The following is a 13,574-nucleotide window of genomic DNA, read 5'->3' as shown; positions in this document are numbered from 1 at the left end:
CGCCTGCCGATGCAGGGGACACGGGTTCGTGCCCCGGTCCGGGAAGATCCCACATGCCGCGGAGCGGCTGGGCCCGTGAGCCATGGCCGCTGAGCCTGTGCGTCCGGAGCCTGTGCTCCGCAACGGGAGAGGCCACAGCAGTGAGAGGCCCGCGTACCACAAAAAAAAAAAAAAAAAAAAATGGGTAACAGACCTAGATAGACACTTCTCAAAGGAAGACACACAAATGGCCAAGAGATATATGAAAAGGTGCTCAACATCTCTAATCATCAGGAAATGCAATTCAAAACTACAATGAGGTATCACCTCACTTCTGTTAGGATGTCTAGTATCAAAAAGACAAGAGATAGCAAATGCTGGCAAGGATGTAAAGAAAAGGGAATCCTTGTATACCATCGGTGGAAATGTAAATTGGTACAGTCATTATGGAAAACAGGATAGAGACTGCTCAAAAAATTAAAACAAGAACTGCCATATGACCCAGCGATCTCGCTTCTGGGTATATAACCAAAGGAAATGAAATCATGATCTTGAAGAGATATCTGTATTCCTATGTTCATTGCAGCATTATTCACACCAGCCAAGATATAGAAAAAACACAAGTGTCCATTGATGGGTGAATGGATAAAGAAGATGTGGTATATAAATACAGTGGCATATTATTCAGCCATGAGAAAGAAGGAAATCCTGCCTTTTGTGAAAACATGTATAAACCTGGAGGACATTATGCTAAGTGAAATAAGCCAGACAGAGAAAAGGAAATACTGTATAATCTCACTTATATATGGAATGTAAAAAAAAAATGTTGAACTCATAGAAGCAGAGTCAAATGGTGGTTACCAGGGTCTGGCAGGGAGGGGAAGAGGTGGAGGAAGTGGGAAGATGTTGGTCAAAGGGTACAAAGTTGCAGTTATGTTGGATGAATAAGTCTAGACGTTAATGTACAGGCATGATGACTAAACTTAATAATACTGTATTGAACACTGGAAATATGCTAAGAGAGTAGATTTTGGGTGAACTCATCTCACACAAAAATGGTAACTATGTAAGGAGATGATATGTTAATTAACTTGACTGTAGTAATCATTTCACTATGTATTTGTACATCAAATCATCCTGTTGTACAGCTTAACTATATATGGTCTTTATTTTATACTTTTTTCTTTTTCTAATTTAATTTTTGTTGGAGTATAGTTGATTTACAATGTTGGATTAGTTTCAGGTGTACAGCAAAGTGAATCAGTTATACATATACATATATCTACTGTTTTTTAGATTCTTTTCCCATATAGGCCATAACAGAGTATTGAGTAGAGTTCCCTGTGCTATACAGTAAGTCTTTATTAGTCATCTATTTTATATATAGTAGTGTGTCTATGTCAATCCCAATCTCCCAATTTATCCCTCCCTCCCTTGCCCTCTGGTAACCATAAGTTTGTTTTCTACATCTGTAACTCTATTTCTGTTTTGTAGATAAGTTCATCTGCACCCTTTTTTTAGCTTCCATATATAAGCGATATCATATGATAATTGTCTTTCTCTGTCTGACTTACTTCACTCAAGTATGACAGTCTCTAGGTCCATCCATGTTGCTGCAAATGATATTATTTTGTTCTTTTTTCTGGCTGACTATATTCCATTGTAGATATGGACCACATCTTCTTTATCCAACCCTCTGTTATCCAACCCAAGTCTTCCCAGGGCCTTTCACTGAGGATAACCCACTCAGGGTCTAAACTGAGCAAAATCTTTCCAGTCCTTCCACTAAGGATAACGCAGGTACCTCTTCTTGAAACTAAGTTTCAAGGATAACCTATTACCCCACAGAATAAAAATTAGTATCATCCACAAATAATGGGAGATCCTAGAACCAGGAGAGAGTCACCCAAATTCACCTGGACTCCCCGAGGAGGTGGATGGGCACAAGAGCCCTCTGCTTGGTACTAAGGCTCCAGATCCTCGTAGAGTTCAGGCAAAGGAGAGGTCCCTTCGTTGGTTGCTGTAACTGTTGACTAAAAAATTATTCACAACCTAAAAGTTGAGAGTTATGTTTTATTCAGCAGGAATTTCTAGGACTTCAAGCCCAGGAGGCAGCATCTCAAGTAACCCTGAGAGAACTGCTTTTGGTTTTTATTTTAAAATGCATAAATAAATGAAGAAAAGAAACTGCCAAAAAAATTAGTCTGCTGTTCACAACACTTTGTAGTGTATCACAGAAATCAGTTGGATTTACAGGTATATAAATGGACAGATTCTTAAAATTTTTCTTGCAAAGTTATTAGTATTTATTTTGCTCTAATAGTTACCTTGAATAGAATTTTATCACTTTTACAAATATACTCTTTCAAAACTTTGATTACAAATGTAGGAACATTTTGACAGAAATCTTAATGAATACCCAATATTGGGATCCAGTACTCATTTACTTTAATTTGTTGTTAATATCAGAGACTTGCCTTCTCTACCCAATTACACATTCTCTTAGTTACAGAATCCTTGGACACAGTGTGACTGAAATCAGGGAATTAAAAAAATTATTATTTGAGGGGCCTTGTAAACTGCAAACAAATAAGATGCTATTCTTAAGATTATATACATTTATCTCTATGCATTTTTGGTACTGTGGATAGTTCAGCTTGTGAAACAATAAATATTAACACTAAAATAGTATATTCAACATTACTAAAACCGAATGATAAGTGGATATAGACATGCTTGTTAAAAACACCAGCTGAGTTCTAATTCTTAGGTACTTGTTAACCTCTCATCAATTTTGATGTTGATGTCTGCTGATTGCACTGCTGTTGATTGAGGTTCTGTGATTTACACAGCAGTCTGAACACAGTGATGATATTGATTCAGAAGGTTAATTTGTATTTGTTAGATAAAGGTTAGAATACTAAATGGTTTTCAAACTGTGTTTCAGGGAACCCCTACAGAAGCTGCCCCAGAGGGAAGATAAAGGTGAGGATATTTCATCTCCCCCAAACATAACAGCTTTACTTTGTAGATTTCCTGCCTCCCTCCCTTCCTTCCTTCCTTCCTTCCTTCCATTTAAGCTTTCATTTCAGGGGCTTCCCTGGTGGCGCAGTGGTTAAGAATTGCCTGGCAATGCAGGGGACACGGGTTCGAGCCCTGATCCGGGAAGATCCCACATGCCGCGGAGCAATTAAGCCCGTGCGCCACAACTACTGAGCCTGCGCTCTAGAGCCCACGAGCCACAACTACGGAAGCCCACGTGCTTAGAGCCCGTGCTCTGCAACAAGAGAAGCCACTGTAATGAGAAGCCCATGCACGGCAATTAAGAGTAGCCCCTGCTGGCTGCAACTAGAGAAAGCCCATGTACAACAACGAAGACACAACACAGCCAAAAATAAAAATAAATTAAATTAATTAAAAAAAAAAGATTTCATTTCAGCAAGTTTCCAGGGTCAAAAACTAGTTTAAAAAGTCTATTATAGATAGACTTATAGGTAACAGTAACAAAAAATAACATGAGTTATTACTGAGCACTTATTCACCATGTTTTAGACACTTTTTAATGTAATGGGGAAAAAATGTGGCTGTATAACATAAAGTGAAGAAAGCAGGACATAAAACTAAATGCAAAATGTTCCCTTTTTTATATACACACACACACATTAAAAAGGACTAGAAAGAAATGCCAATATATTAACTGTGATTATATCTGGGAGGTGGGATGTTATGGTAGATTTAAATTTTCTTTCTTTCTAAATTTTCTGCAATAAACATGCACTAATTTTATAATCTGAAGGAATAGATGTTTTTGAAAATTAATCATTTCTTGCAAAACTATATTAAAATATTTCAATAATAATATTTTGTATATTTGTTTAAATTTAGTATATATTTTCAAAGAGTCTTCATTTAACAAATTTTTTCATGTGATTTTAACTTTTAAGATATTTTTGTTTGCCCATAAATTTCTTAACTTTACTAGATAATATTCTAGTAATGCAGATTTTCCATGTTTTGAAATATAAATATGTGAAAAATAATGAGTGACTTTCCCTATAAATAGAGCAGGAAGAAATAAAAATTACTAATCACTTTAGCATAATTTAATGAAACAAATGTGCAGCCTTTAAAAAAAATTATTTAATTTATTTTTGGCTGTGTTGGGTCTTCGTTGCTGCACGCGGGCTTTCTCTAGTTGCGGTGAGCGGGGGCTACTCTTTGTTGCGGTGCGCGGGCTTCTCTTGTTGCGGAGCACGGGCTCTAGGCTCATGGGCTTCAGTAGTTGTGGCTCGCGGGCTCTAGAGCGCAGGCTCAGTAATTATTACTCACGGGCTTAGTTGCTCCACAGCATGTGGGATCTTCCCGAACCAGGGCTCAGACCCGTGTCCTCTGAATTGGCAGGCGGATTCTTAACCACTGTGCCACCAGGGAAGCCTCTGTGCTGCCTTTCTAGTATCTTATTCATGCTCATCTAATTCCACAAAGAACTCATTAAGTAGAGTCTGTATCATCTTCTTGCTGTTTTACTAAATCTTTTCAAATTTTTTACTACCACTTCTCTTTGATTAGACTTTCTACAAAAGTTTTAAATTTTGAGGGAGAAACCAAGTCATTAACTTTGAGAGAGATAATGAGAAAAATACGTTGCTTCAATTTACATGTAAAGTTTTATTTACTTGTACTTCATAGAAATGCAACACTTGTTTTGCAAATAAAAAGACTACTCATGATTTTATTTAGTGAGAAAACTCCCAAAAAAGAAATATGTCAGTGTCTTGAAAAAATAAATCTACTTAAAGGCATACTCAAAGCATCTGTATCTTCATTGGTTCCAGGAGAATGATGGATTAGATGTAGAATATTCCTTACAAATGCCCTGATGTATTCAAAAGAATAATTTTGTCCATTGCCAACCTCAAACTAGATGACTGGAATGACTCATCAAAGCTGTAGAACAGATAACAGGGTGTAGACCAGAGATAGCTAAGTCAGCACATCTCCTGATCAAGCTTGGCTTTTAGGAACAAGAAGATCATCATTAAAGGGAAAAGTTAGTGCCTGGAATATGAGGAAATATTATTTCTGTGCCTTCTATCCAAAATGTTACATGTAATATTGGGTAGGCCGGGTAAGGCTCAGCAGGTGTCAGCTCCATCTTTATGGTCATAGAAAACATAGCTGCTTGAATATTTTTATGACTGATTTTGTTCCAAGTGGCAGAGAAACACAAATTAAACTTTATATCTATTTTTTTTGTACACAAATCTTTGTGTGGAAATGCGTTTTTATTTATCTTAGGTAGATACATGAGAGTAGGATTTCTGAGTCATAAATTGACAGAGTGTTTTCCAAGGTAGTTTACCATTTTACATTCCCGCCAGCAATGCAAGAGCAAGATTATCCACATTTTCACCAACAACTGTTATTTTCTGCCTTTTTGATTATAGTTATAGTCATGAAGAGTGTATTAAATTTAGTCAAAATCATTCAGCTATTTTGAGAGTTATTGTGGAATAGGAAAATGTGAATGCTATGGATTGAAACTCTATTACTTTGATATATGTTTGTGTCTATGTTTATGTATATATGTGATAGATCATTGAGATTGTTTAACTTATAAAAATAATAACAAGTTTCTGAAAATATAGTACAGTAAGTCCCCTACATATGAACCTTCAAGTTGCGAACTTTCAAAGATGCGAACGTACGTTCACATGTTCTGTCACGTAAGTTAGTTCATGTGTATGGCGTACATTGTCACATGCATGCATCCTCTATAGGTGGTTGTGCTTTTGTGTACTTTACTGTACAGGACTGTATAGAGTACAGTAGTACAGTATCATTATTTCAAGCCCAGGATGTCTGGAAGCAAGCGTAAAAGCAGTGGTGATGTAGCTGGTACTGCTAAGAAGGGCCAAGCGATAACGATAGAAACAAAAGTGAAAATAATTGAGAGAGTGGAGTGAGACGAAAAGATAGCTCGCCCTTCATCTCCTATTGCTGACGATCCTTCAGCTTTACCATCTCCCACCCCCTCTCCCTCCTTTAGTCAGTAACTCTTCTTGCCTGTTCACTCGATGCCAGCCCCTGTATGCCAGCTGTTATACTGTACTAATGTATTTTTCAAGGTAAGATTTTAAATGTTTTCTTTATTTTTTGTGTTTGTTTTTTATGTATTATTTGTGTGAAAAGTATTATAAACCTATTATAGTACAGTACTATATAGCCAATTGTGTTTGGTACCTAGGCTAACGTTGCTGGACTTACGAACAAATTGGACTTACTACTAAGGCGCTCTTGGAACAGAACTCGTTCATATGTAGGGGACTTACTATATAATATACCCAAAGTTAGAATTATATGCTTCATGTTTTTCTAGTAATATGAGAAAACTAAACTTCAATAGTTTTCTGTTTTATAGTTTCTTCTCTCCAACTGTAGCCTAAATCAAAAAAGGAAACTGTAGGTTTTAAATGATGTGAAATACTATTGCAAGGCCAAAATCCTTACTGTTTTAATACCCAAAATCTTTGTTCAAAGCATGAACCTAAATAACATTTTGGAAAAGAGAATAAATTTATTATCCATTGTTATTCAAAATAATATTACTGTTTAATATATTTTCCAGACTAAATCTTAGTTAACATACAGATAGCATTTTGATATTTAGATATCATAAAGGAATTTTTTAAAACCTAAGTTTAAGAATGTAAGGTTTTAACGTCTAAACGTTCATGATGAAGTATAACTGGGAACTCGTAACACTGAAGAAATGTTATGTGATGCTAACTTTCAGCATCACAACGTGAGCCAAAGCTGCAAGTGCAGGAGTCTAATAATGATTTATATTTATCTTGCTACCAACCACAAACTACAGGACGGAAGAACTAATGTAATGCATTGAACAAAGGCATTTTATGGGTTTACGAAGATTAAGACTTGGACCCCATGCAGCCACATTGTATTAATATGTTTCTTTAACAATGTCTATATAAAACTTTTGTTTGTAGGTATGACAGGCAAACTACAAACTACAAATTACTGGAGTTTCAAATAGTAGCTGCATAAATATTTGTTTCATGAATGTTAAGTCCTAAGTAGGTAGGTAGATAGATAGATATAATTGAAACAATTTCTAGTATTTTAGGTCTGTTTATATTTTCTTGATTTCTTCATTCCATTTTATGTTGTTCGTTACAGTGAATTTGTTTCATCTTTTTCTGCTAGTGAAGTAACTTTTAACATCCTAAAGACAAGTGCTTTTGAAAATGCATTATTAGCACTGCTTTTCCTCCTAATGCCTTTTATTTATGTTTCATATCAGAGCTTGCAAATTATTTTTTGTGCTTTGATTTTTAACAACTCTATTGATAAGAGTAAGCAATATATTGTAAGTTCCACTTGATAGATAAGGAGACAGATTCAGAAATATTAAGTGAGATAAATTTTCATTAGAACCAAAATCTTCTGATTCTCAGACAAGTTTTTGCCTAATAACAATCTAGGTCAGCATTTCTATAAATTCAATTGTGGTGATGCTTCTATCGGGTCAGCCAAAAAGTTTGTTCGCATTTTTGTAACATCTTACGGAAAAACCTGAATGAACTTTTTTGGCCAACCCAATATATATGCCTCTACGATTTTCTAGGTAGCCATAAGAGAGCATAATTTGGATGAAAAGCAGTAGATTTTTATTTATTTCTTTTTCGGTATGCGGGCCTCTCACTGTTGTGGCCTCTCCCGTTGCGGAGCGCAGGCTCGGGACGCTGGCTCACGGGCCCAGCCGCTCCGCGGCACGTGGGATCTTCCCGGACCGGGGCACGAACCCGTGTCCCCTGCATCGGCAGGCGGACCCTCAACCACTGCGCCACCAGGGAAGCCCCAGTAGATTTTTATATACAATAATTTTATGGGTAATTAGAAAGCAGCAAAGATATTTATGCAGGCCTTTTCTTAAACCAGGAATAAAATGTCTTTAACCACTTCTATTTCTTTAAAAATTAAAATTCACTTATTTACTATATTGAGCTCCTCCTTCCTATGTGCTAGACAGCATGCTACAATGTAGACACATACACACACAACAACGAGCACGCACACACACAGACACCCCAATGTATCATACAGTTTCCCTGCTCTCTTACTTCAGAAGCTGGTCTGTTACCACATCAGAAACAGGCAGATGGGTGGGTGCTGAACTGAGCATCAAAGGAACCTGATTAAGAAAATGGTTCTGGAAAAGGAGATCTAATATCAAACGCCAGTCTGCTCTCCTGGCATATGGTATAATTTCTGCTCAGGCAAAGAGTCAACAACAGCAGACAATTCAGGTTGAAGTGACAGATGTGCAGGGGAGCAGAGAGATAGAGAGTCAGCTGTAGGCAATATTCATGTGACCCCTGCAGGCATTCACTAGAGGACTAAACGAGATTCTATATGTAATGGGAGTTGGGAAGGATATGGCCTAGTTTTACATAACAACGAGTTTTTAAAAAAATTTAAATCCCATATGAGGAATTGTTTAACTTACTGTGTTGTGGGCTTCTCTCTCCCTCAATCCACACCCCCTAATTCTTTTACATATATTTCTTTTCTTCTCGAAGGTAAAGAGTTATTTTTATAAAAAAGCTAAAAATCATTTGCTCACAATTGAAGAAAGCTACTCCAAAGGCTTGAGTTCCATAAACAAGGTATTTCTCTCTCTTGTTTTTTTTTTTTTTTTTTTTTGTGGTACGCGGGCCTCTCACCGCTGTGGCCTCTCCCGTTGCGGAGCACAGGCTCCGGACGCGCAGGCTCAGCGGCCATGGCTCACGGGCCCAGCCGCTCCGCGGCATGTGGGATCCTCCCGGACCGGGGCACGAGCCCGTGTCCCCTGCATCGGCAGGCGGACTCTCAACCACTGTGCCACCAGGGAAGCCCAAGGTATTTCTCTTTATCTGGTGACAGCAACTTGATTTCTAGGCATAAATTCTCATATAATGGTAACACAATATACAAAAGTTTTACTGTTATGGCATTGATTGTTGGGATATTGTTTAAAATTCTAACTACATGAGAATTCTGCTTAATGAGATCCTGTGAGAGATATTTTAATCCCCAGTGCTAGGAAAAGATGTACTTGAACTAATCAACCAGAATATTTAAATCTCACGGACACTGAATTTTTTTTTTAAAGGCCATCAACACACCTTTAATATACAACCCTCACAAAACAAATACCACTAAATGATCTGGGCCAGGTGGTGGACCCCGCTTCTCTGGTAGTAATAATGTAAGTGGAATGGAGCCTGCCAGGCACTATTTAACACTTTTGCAGCTCATCTGCACCATTCATGGACACCAAATTTTGAATTCATCATATTTAGTTCTAGGAGATCAAGGAATTTTGTGGCTAAACTCCAGCATTTGAATAAGAACCTAAGATTTCCAGTAATTAACTTCATCCTTGCCTTCATCTTACTATCCTACTTTTTCTTGCCCTGATTTTTTTCTATTCATTTTATATTCCATTGTATGCATTATTTCTGCAAACAGTGTCAGTTATTTTTAATGATATTGTATGTGTGTGTGTGCATATATACAAAATTAAATTCCATTGCAAATCTGTGGGATAATAATTTTGTTCATTTTATAATAAGGAAACTGAAGTCCGGACTTGCTGTATGTTTCATATGAACTAACTAGTTTCTAGAGAGCAATACATTCTTATTTCAGCAACAGTAAATGTTTAGTAAAAATAGCCTCAACTTAGTTCTTCAATGTGAGAAACTCCTTCAGGAAAGATGAGGACACTAAGCAGACTATTGGTGATAAATTATTTGCCCTCCATTCCATCCCCACCTCCCACCTCTCCAATTATGCAGCTCTGAAACTGCTGCTCTATCATCGACACAAACTACTCTTCTCCAAGCGTTGTCTCCACCTGACTTATTGCAGCTCTGATGTTCCCTAGCAGCCCAGCAGAGCCGTGGGTATGATTCTTCCAAACCTTATAAACGTTACTCTCCAGAGGCCAGATGTGAAGTCTCTCTGCTTCTCAATATATCTCCCAGATCATTACTGTATCCACCCACTGTCTCACAGAAAGCAACCCTACTCCCTTGAGGCTTATGCCATTTGCCCTCTATGACCAGCTCATTTTCTTTGTCGATGTCATCTATCACTTGACCACTCTCCGTTGTTCATCAAACACTGTGGCACCAGACTCACAGTCTTCTCTCTGTTCCAATTCCTGCCATCATTGTAGATGGCTTCAATATCCACAGTGTTCTTTCAGTACTCTGGCTCTTCATGTCCTTACCCTCCTCATCTCGATGGCCTTTTCTACTCCACCTCAGCTACCTCTTCCCATGGTCACACTCTGGATTTTTTAATCAACAAAATCACTGATATTCCAAACCAATGACTTAGACGTTGAGCAATTGCAACCCTATCTCTCACCTTTCTGGCTTGCTTTTGCAACTATTCCCACCTTGGTAATCCCTTGACCTCTTTGGACTCTCCAATGAAGGACCAATCCCCATATCTATATCTTTCCCTGTAGGCTTAATTTTCTTCCTATTCAGTTTATTTTCCATGGTCGATAATGTTAAGAACAATTCTGTCAATGCCATAAACTCTTGTTGCTCTGTCTTACCTCTTCTATCTGGCCAAAACCCTGCCAGTGTAATCCAACTCTTTACTTTTTCCATATATTTATATGTACAACAGAACAATTGTGGGAAAAAGTCACAAGACAGGACATATCAGTACCACCAGAAATTTATGATCACCAGCTTCAACTGGGCTCTCAGCATGGCCCTGAAATCCTAGTGTGTTTTCCTAGGCAACTTGCTTTCTTGTTTGCTTAACTATTTCACATTTCTCAGTCTCCTAAATGCCTGTTATCCCATCTACCCTTTCAGCTCAGGTAATATCAAAACTATCAACTCCCTGTTACCTCCCAACCCTCACCTCTCTCTCAGCATTCTTACCTGATGCATCGGAAGAGAGTCCTCTTTTCTCATCTTGGCCAGTTTTCCGTGCCCAAGAATCCTTCTCCTGCCTTCCAACAACCTTACAGAATGGATTCTCCCTCTTCACCTGTGTCTTCAACCGCTACTCTTAATGAAGATTTCTCATCAACATTTCAATTTGATCTACTCTTTCTCAGCTTAAAAGAAAATACCCTTTCCTCAACTACATGGCACATTTTAATATTCACATTTGCAGTATCATTAACAGTATTACTATCAGTACAATCTATAAAACTTTTTGAGGTACAGCCTCATCACCTTTCCTTTTCCTGTGTGCTAGAATCGAATTGCATTGTAAAATTGTTTCAAGGTTACCTAGCACCCTCCTGCCAGCAGGCGGCTCTGTGTCAAAAAGGGAAAAAGGAAACAAAAATACGAATTGTGAGGGTATAAGCTAAGATTTGGACCCAGGTTCATGTCATTACTACTTACTCTAGTTGTAGCTTAATAGTCACCACCTGAAAGCTTTCTGTCATTTCTACTCATTTTGTTTATACCTCAGTAGTTACCACCTGAAAGCTGTTTACTATCCAGTGAAGAGGATATCCATGAAGGAACAAACAACTAAAACACTAAAATAAATCAACAATTCTTTCAAGGAGATTTCAGATGAGCCCCAGATCTATAATGAGATGTTGGCTTGGGCTTGAAAAAATTTTTTGGTATTTTTTTAAAATTTAATTTTATTTATTTATTAATATAGTCAAAAAGGTAAGAGGGGAAGAAAATGGCAAGTACATTAAAAGAAGCTATTGTTTTACCTTGATTTTCTGGAACTACGGCAGAAAGAAAGGCTTTGACTATTACTCACATGTCCAGCAAATTTTGACATATATTATAAAATTAATATGTGCACACCAACCATACCAACAAATAGAACATTATCCAGTTCTTGAAGAACATGTGAACAAATTTCCTTTTTCCCAGAGGTAATGTTGTTCTGATTTTCATGTTTATAATTTTTGTCATTTCCTTTCTTTTTTTTGCTTGTTTTTTAAATTTTTGAATTTTATTTTATTTATTTTTTTATACAGCAGGTTCTTATTAGTCATCAGTTTTATACACATCAGTGTATACATGTCAATCCCAATGGCCCAATTCAGCACACCACCATCCCCACCCCCCTGCGGCTTTTTCCCCTTGGTGTCCATACGTTTCTTCTCTAAATCTGTGTCTCAACTTCTGCCCTGCAAACCGGTTCATCTGTACCATTTTTCTAGGTTCCACATACATGCGTTAATATACGATATTTGTTTTTCTCTTTCTGACTTACTTCACTGTGTATGACAGTCTCTAGATCCATCCACGTCTCAACAAATGACTCAATTTCATTTCTTTTTATGGCTGAGTAATATTCCACTGTATATATGTACCACATCTTCTTTATCCATTCATCTGTCAATGGGCATTTAGGTTGCTTCCATGACCTGGCTACTGTAGATAATGCTGTAATGAACACTGGGGTGCATGCATCTTTTTGAATTATGGTTTTCTCTCGGTATATGCCCAGTAGTGGAATTGCTGGATCATATGGTAATTCTATTTTTAGTTTTTTAAGGAACCTCCATACTGTCATCCATAGTGGCTGTATCAATTTACATTCCCACCAACAGTGCAAGAGGGTTCCCTTTTCTGCACACCCTCTCCAGCATTTGTTGTTTGTAGATTTTCTGATGATGCCCATTCTAACTGGTAGTGAGGTGATACCTCATTGTAGTTTTGATTTGCATTTCTCTAATAATTAGTGATGTTGAGCAGCTTTTCATGTGCTTCTTGGCCATCTGTATGTCTTCTTTGGAGAAATGTCTATTTAGGTCTTCTGCCCATTGTTGGATTGGGTTGTTTTTTTTTTTTTAACATTGAGCTGCATGAGCTGTTTATATATTTTGGAGATTAATCCTTTGTCCATTGATTCATTTGCAAATATTTTCTCCCATTCTGAGGGTTGTCTTTTGGTCTTGTTTATGGTATCCTTTGCTGTGCAAAAGCTTTTAAGTTTCATTAGGTCCCATTTGTTTATTTTTGTTTTTATTTCCATTACTCTAGGAGGTGGATGAAAAAAGATCTTGCTGTGATTTATGTCAAAGAGTATTCTTCCTATGTTTTCCTCAAAGAGTTTTATAGTGTCCGGTCTTACATTTAGGTCTTGAATCCATTTTGAGTTTATTTTTGGTGTTAGGGAGTGTTCTAATTTCATTCTTTTATATGTAGCTGTCCAATTTTCCCAGCACCACTTATTTGAAGAGACTGTCTTTTCTCTGTTGTATATCCCTGCCTCCTTTGTCATAGATTAGTTGACCATAGGTGCGTTGGTTTATCTCTGGGCTTTCTATCTTGTTCCATTGATCTGTGTTTCTGTTTTTGTGCCAGAACCATATTGTCTTGATTACTGTAGCTTTGTAGTATAGTCTGAAGTCAAGGAGTCTGATTCCTCCAGCTCCATTTTTTTTCCCTCAAGACTGCTTTGGCTATTTGGGGTCTTCTGTGTCTCCATAGAAATTATAAGAAACAGGTCTTTTGTCTCCCCAGGTAGGTTTATTCCTAGTTATTTTATTCTTTTTGTTGCAATGGTAAATGAGA

The 13,574-nt window shown here is 37.4% G+C and overlaps 1 protein-coding gene across 23 annotated transcripts in view; it reads left to right on the top strand.

Moving 5' to 3' along the window:
* Positions 1–13,574, top strand: part of HPGDS (hematopoietic prostaglandin D synthase) — a 172,918-nt gene that overhangs the window by 40,257 nt on the left and 119,087 nt on the right. For 16 of the 23 annotated variants that reach the window (XM_055085829.1, XM_055085830.1, XM_028491608.2 and 13 more), the window contains one exon: positions 2,927–2,964. The exons of the other annotated variants lie outside the window; for them this stretch is intronic. The gene's annotated coding sequence lies outside the window, so the exon portion shown is untranslated. The remainder of the gene's footprint in view (positions 1–2,926; positions 2,965–13,574) is intronic. 23 annotated transcript variants of the gene reach the window in all.

The sequence above is a fragment of the Physeter macrocephalus genome, chromosome 7 (genome assembly GCF_002837175.3).
Source record: "Physeter macrocephalus isolate SW-GA chromosome 7, ASM283717v5, whole genome shotgun sequence".
NCBI classification, from domain to species: domain Eukaryota; kingdom Metazoa; phylum Chordata; class Mammalia; order Artiodactyla; family Physeteridae; genus Physeter; species Physeter macrocephalus.
Note: the sequence above shows the minus strand (reverse complement) of the source record. Positions and strands in the feature narration are given on the sequence as shown.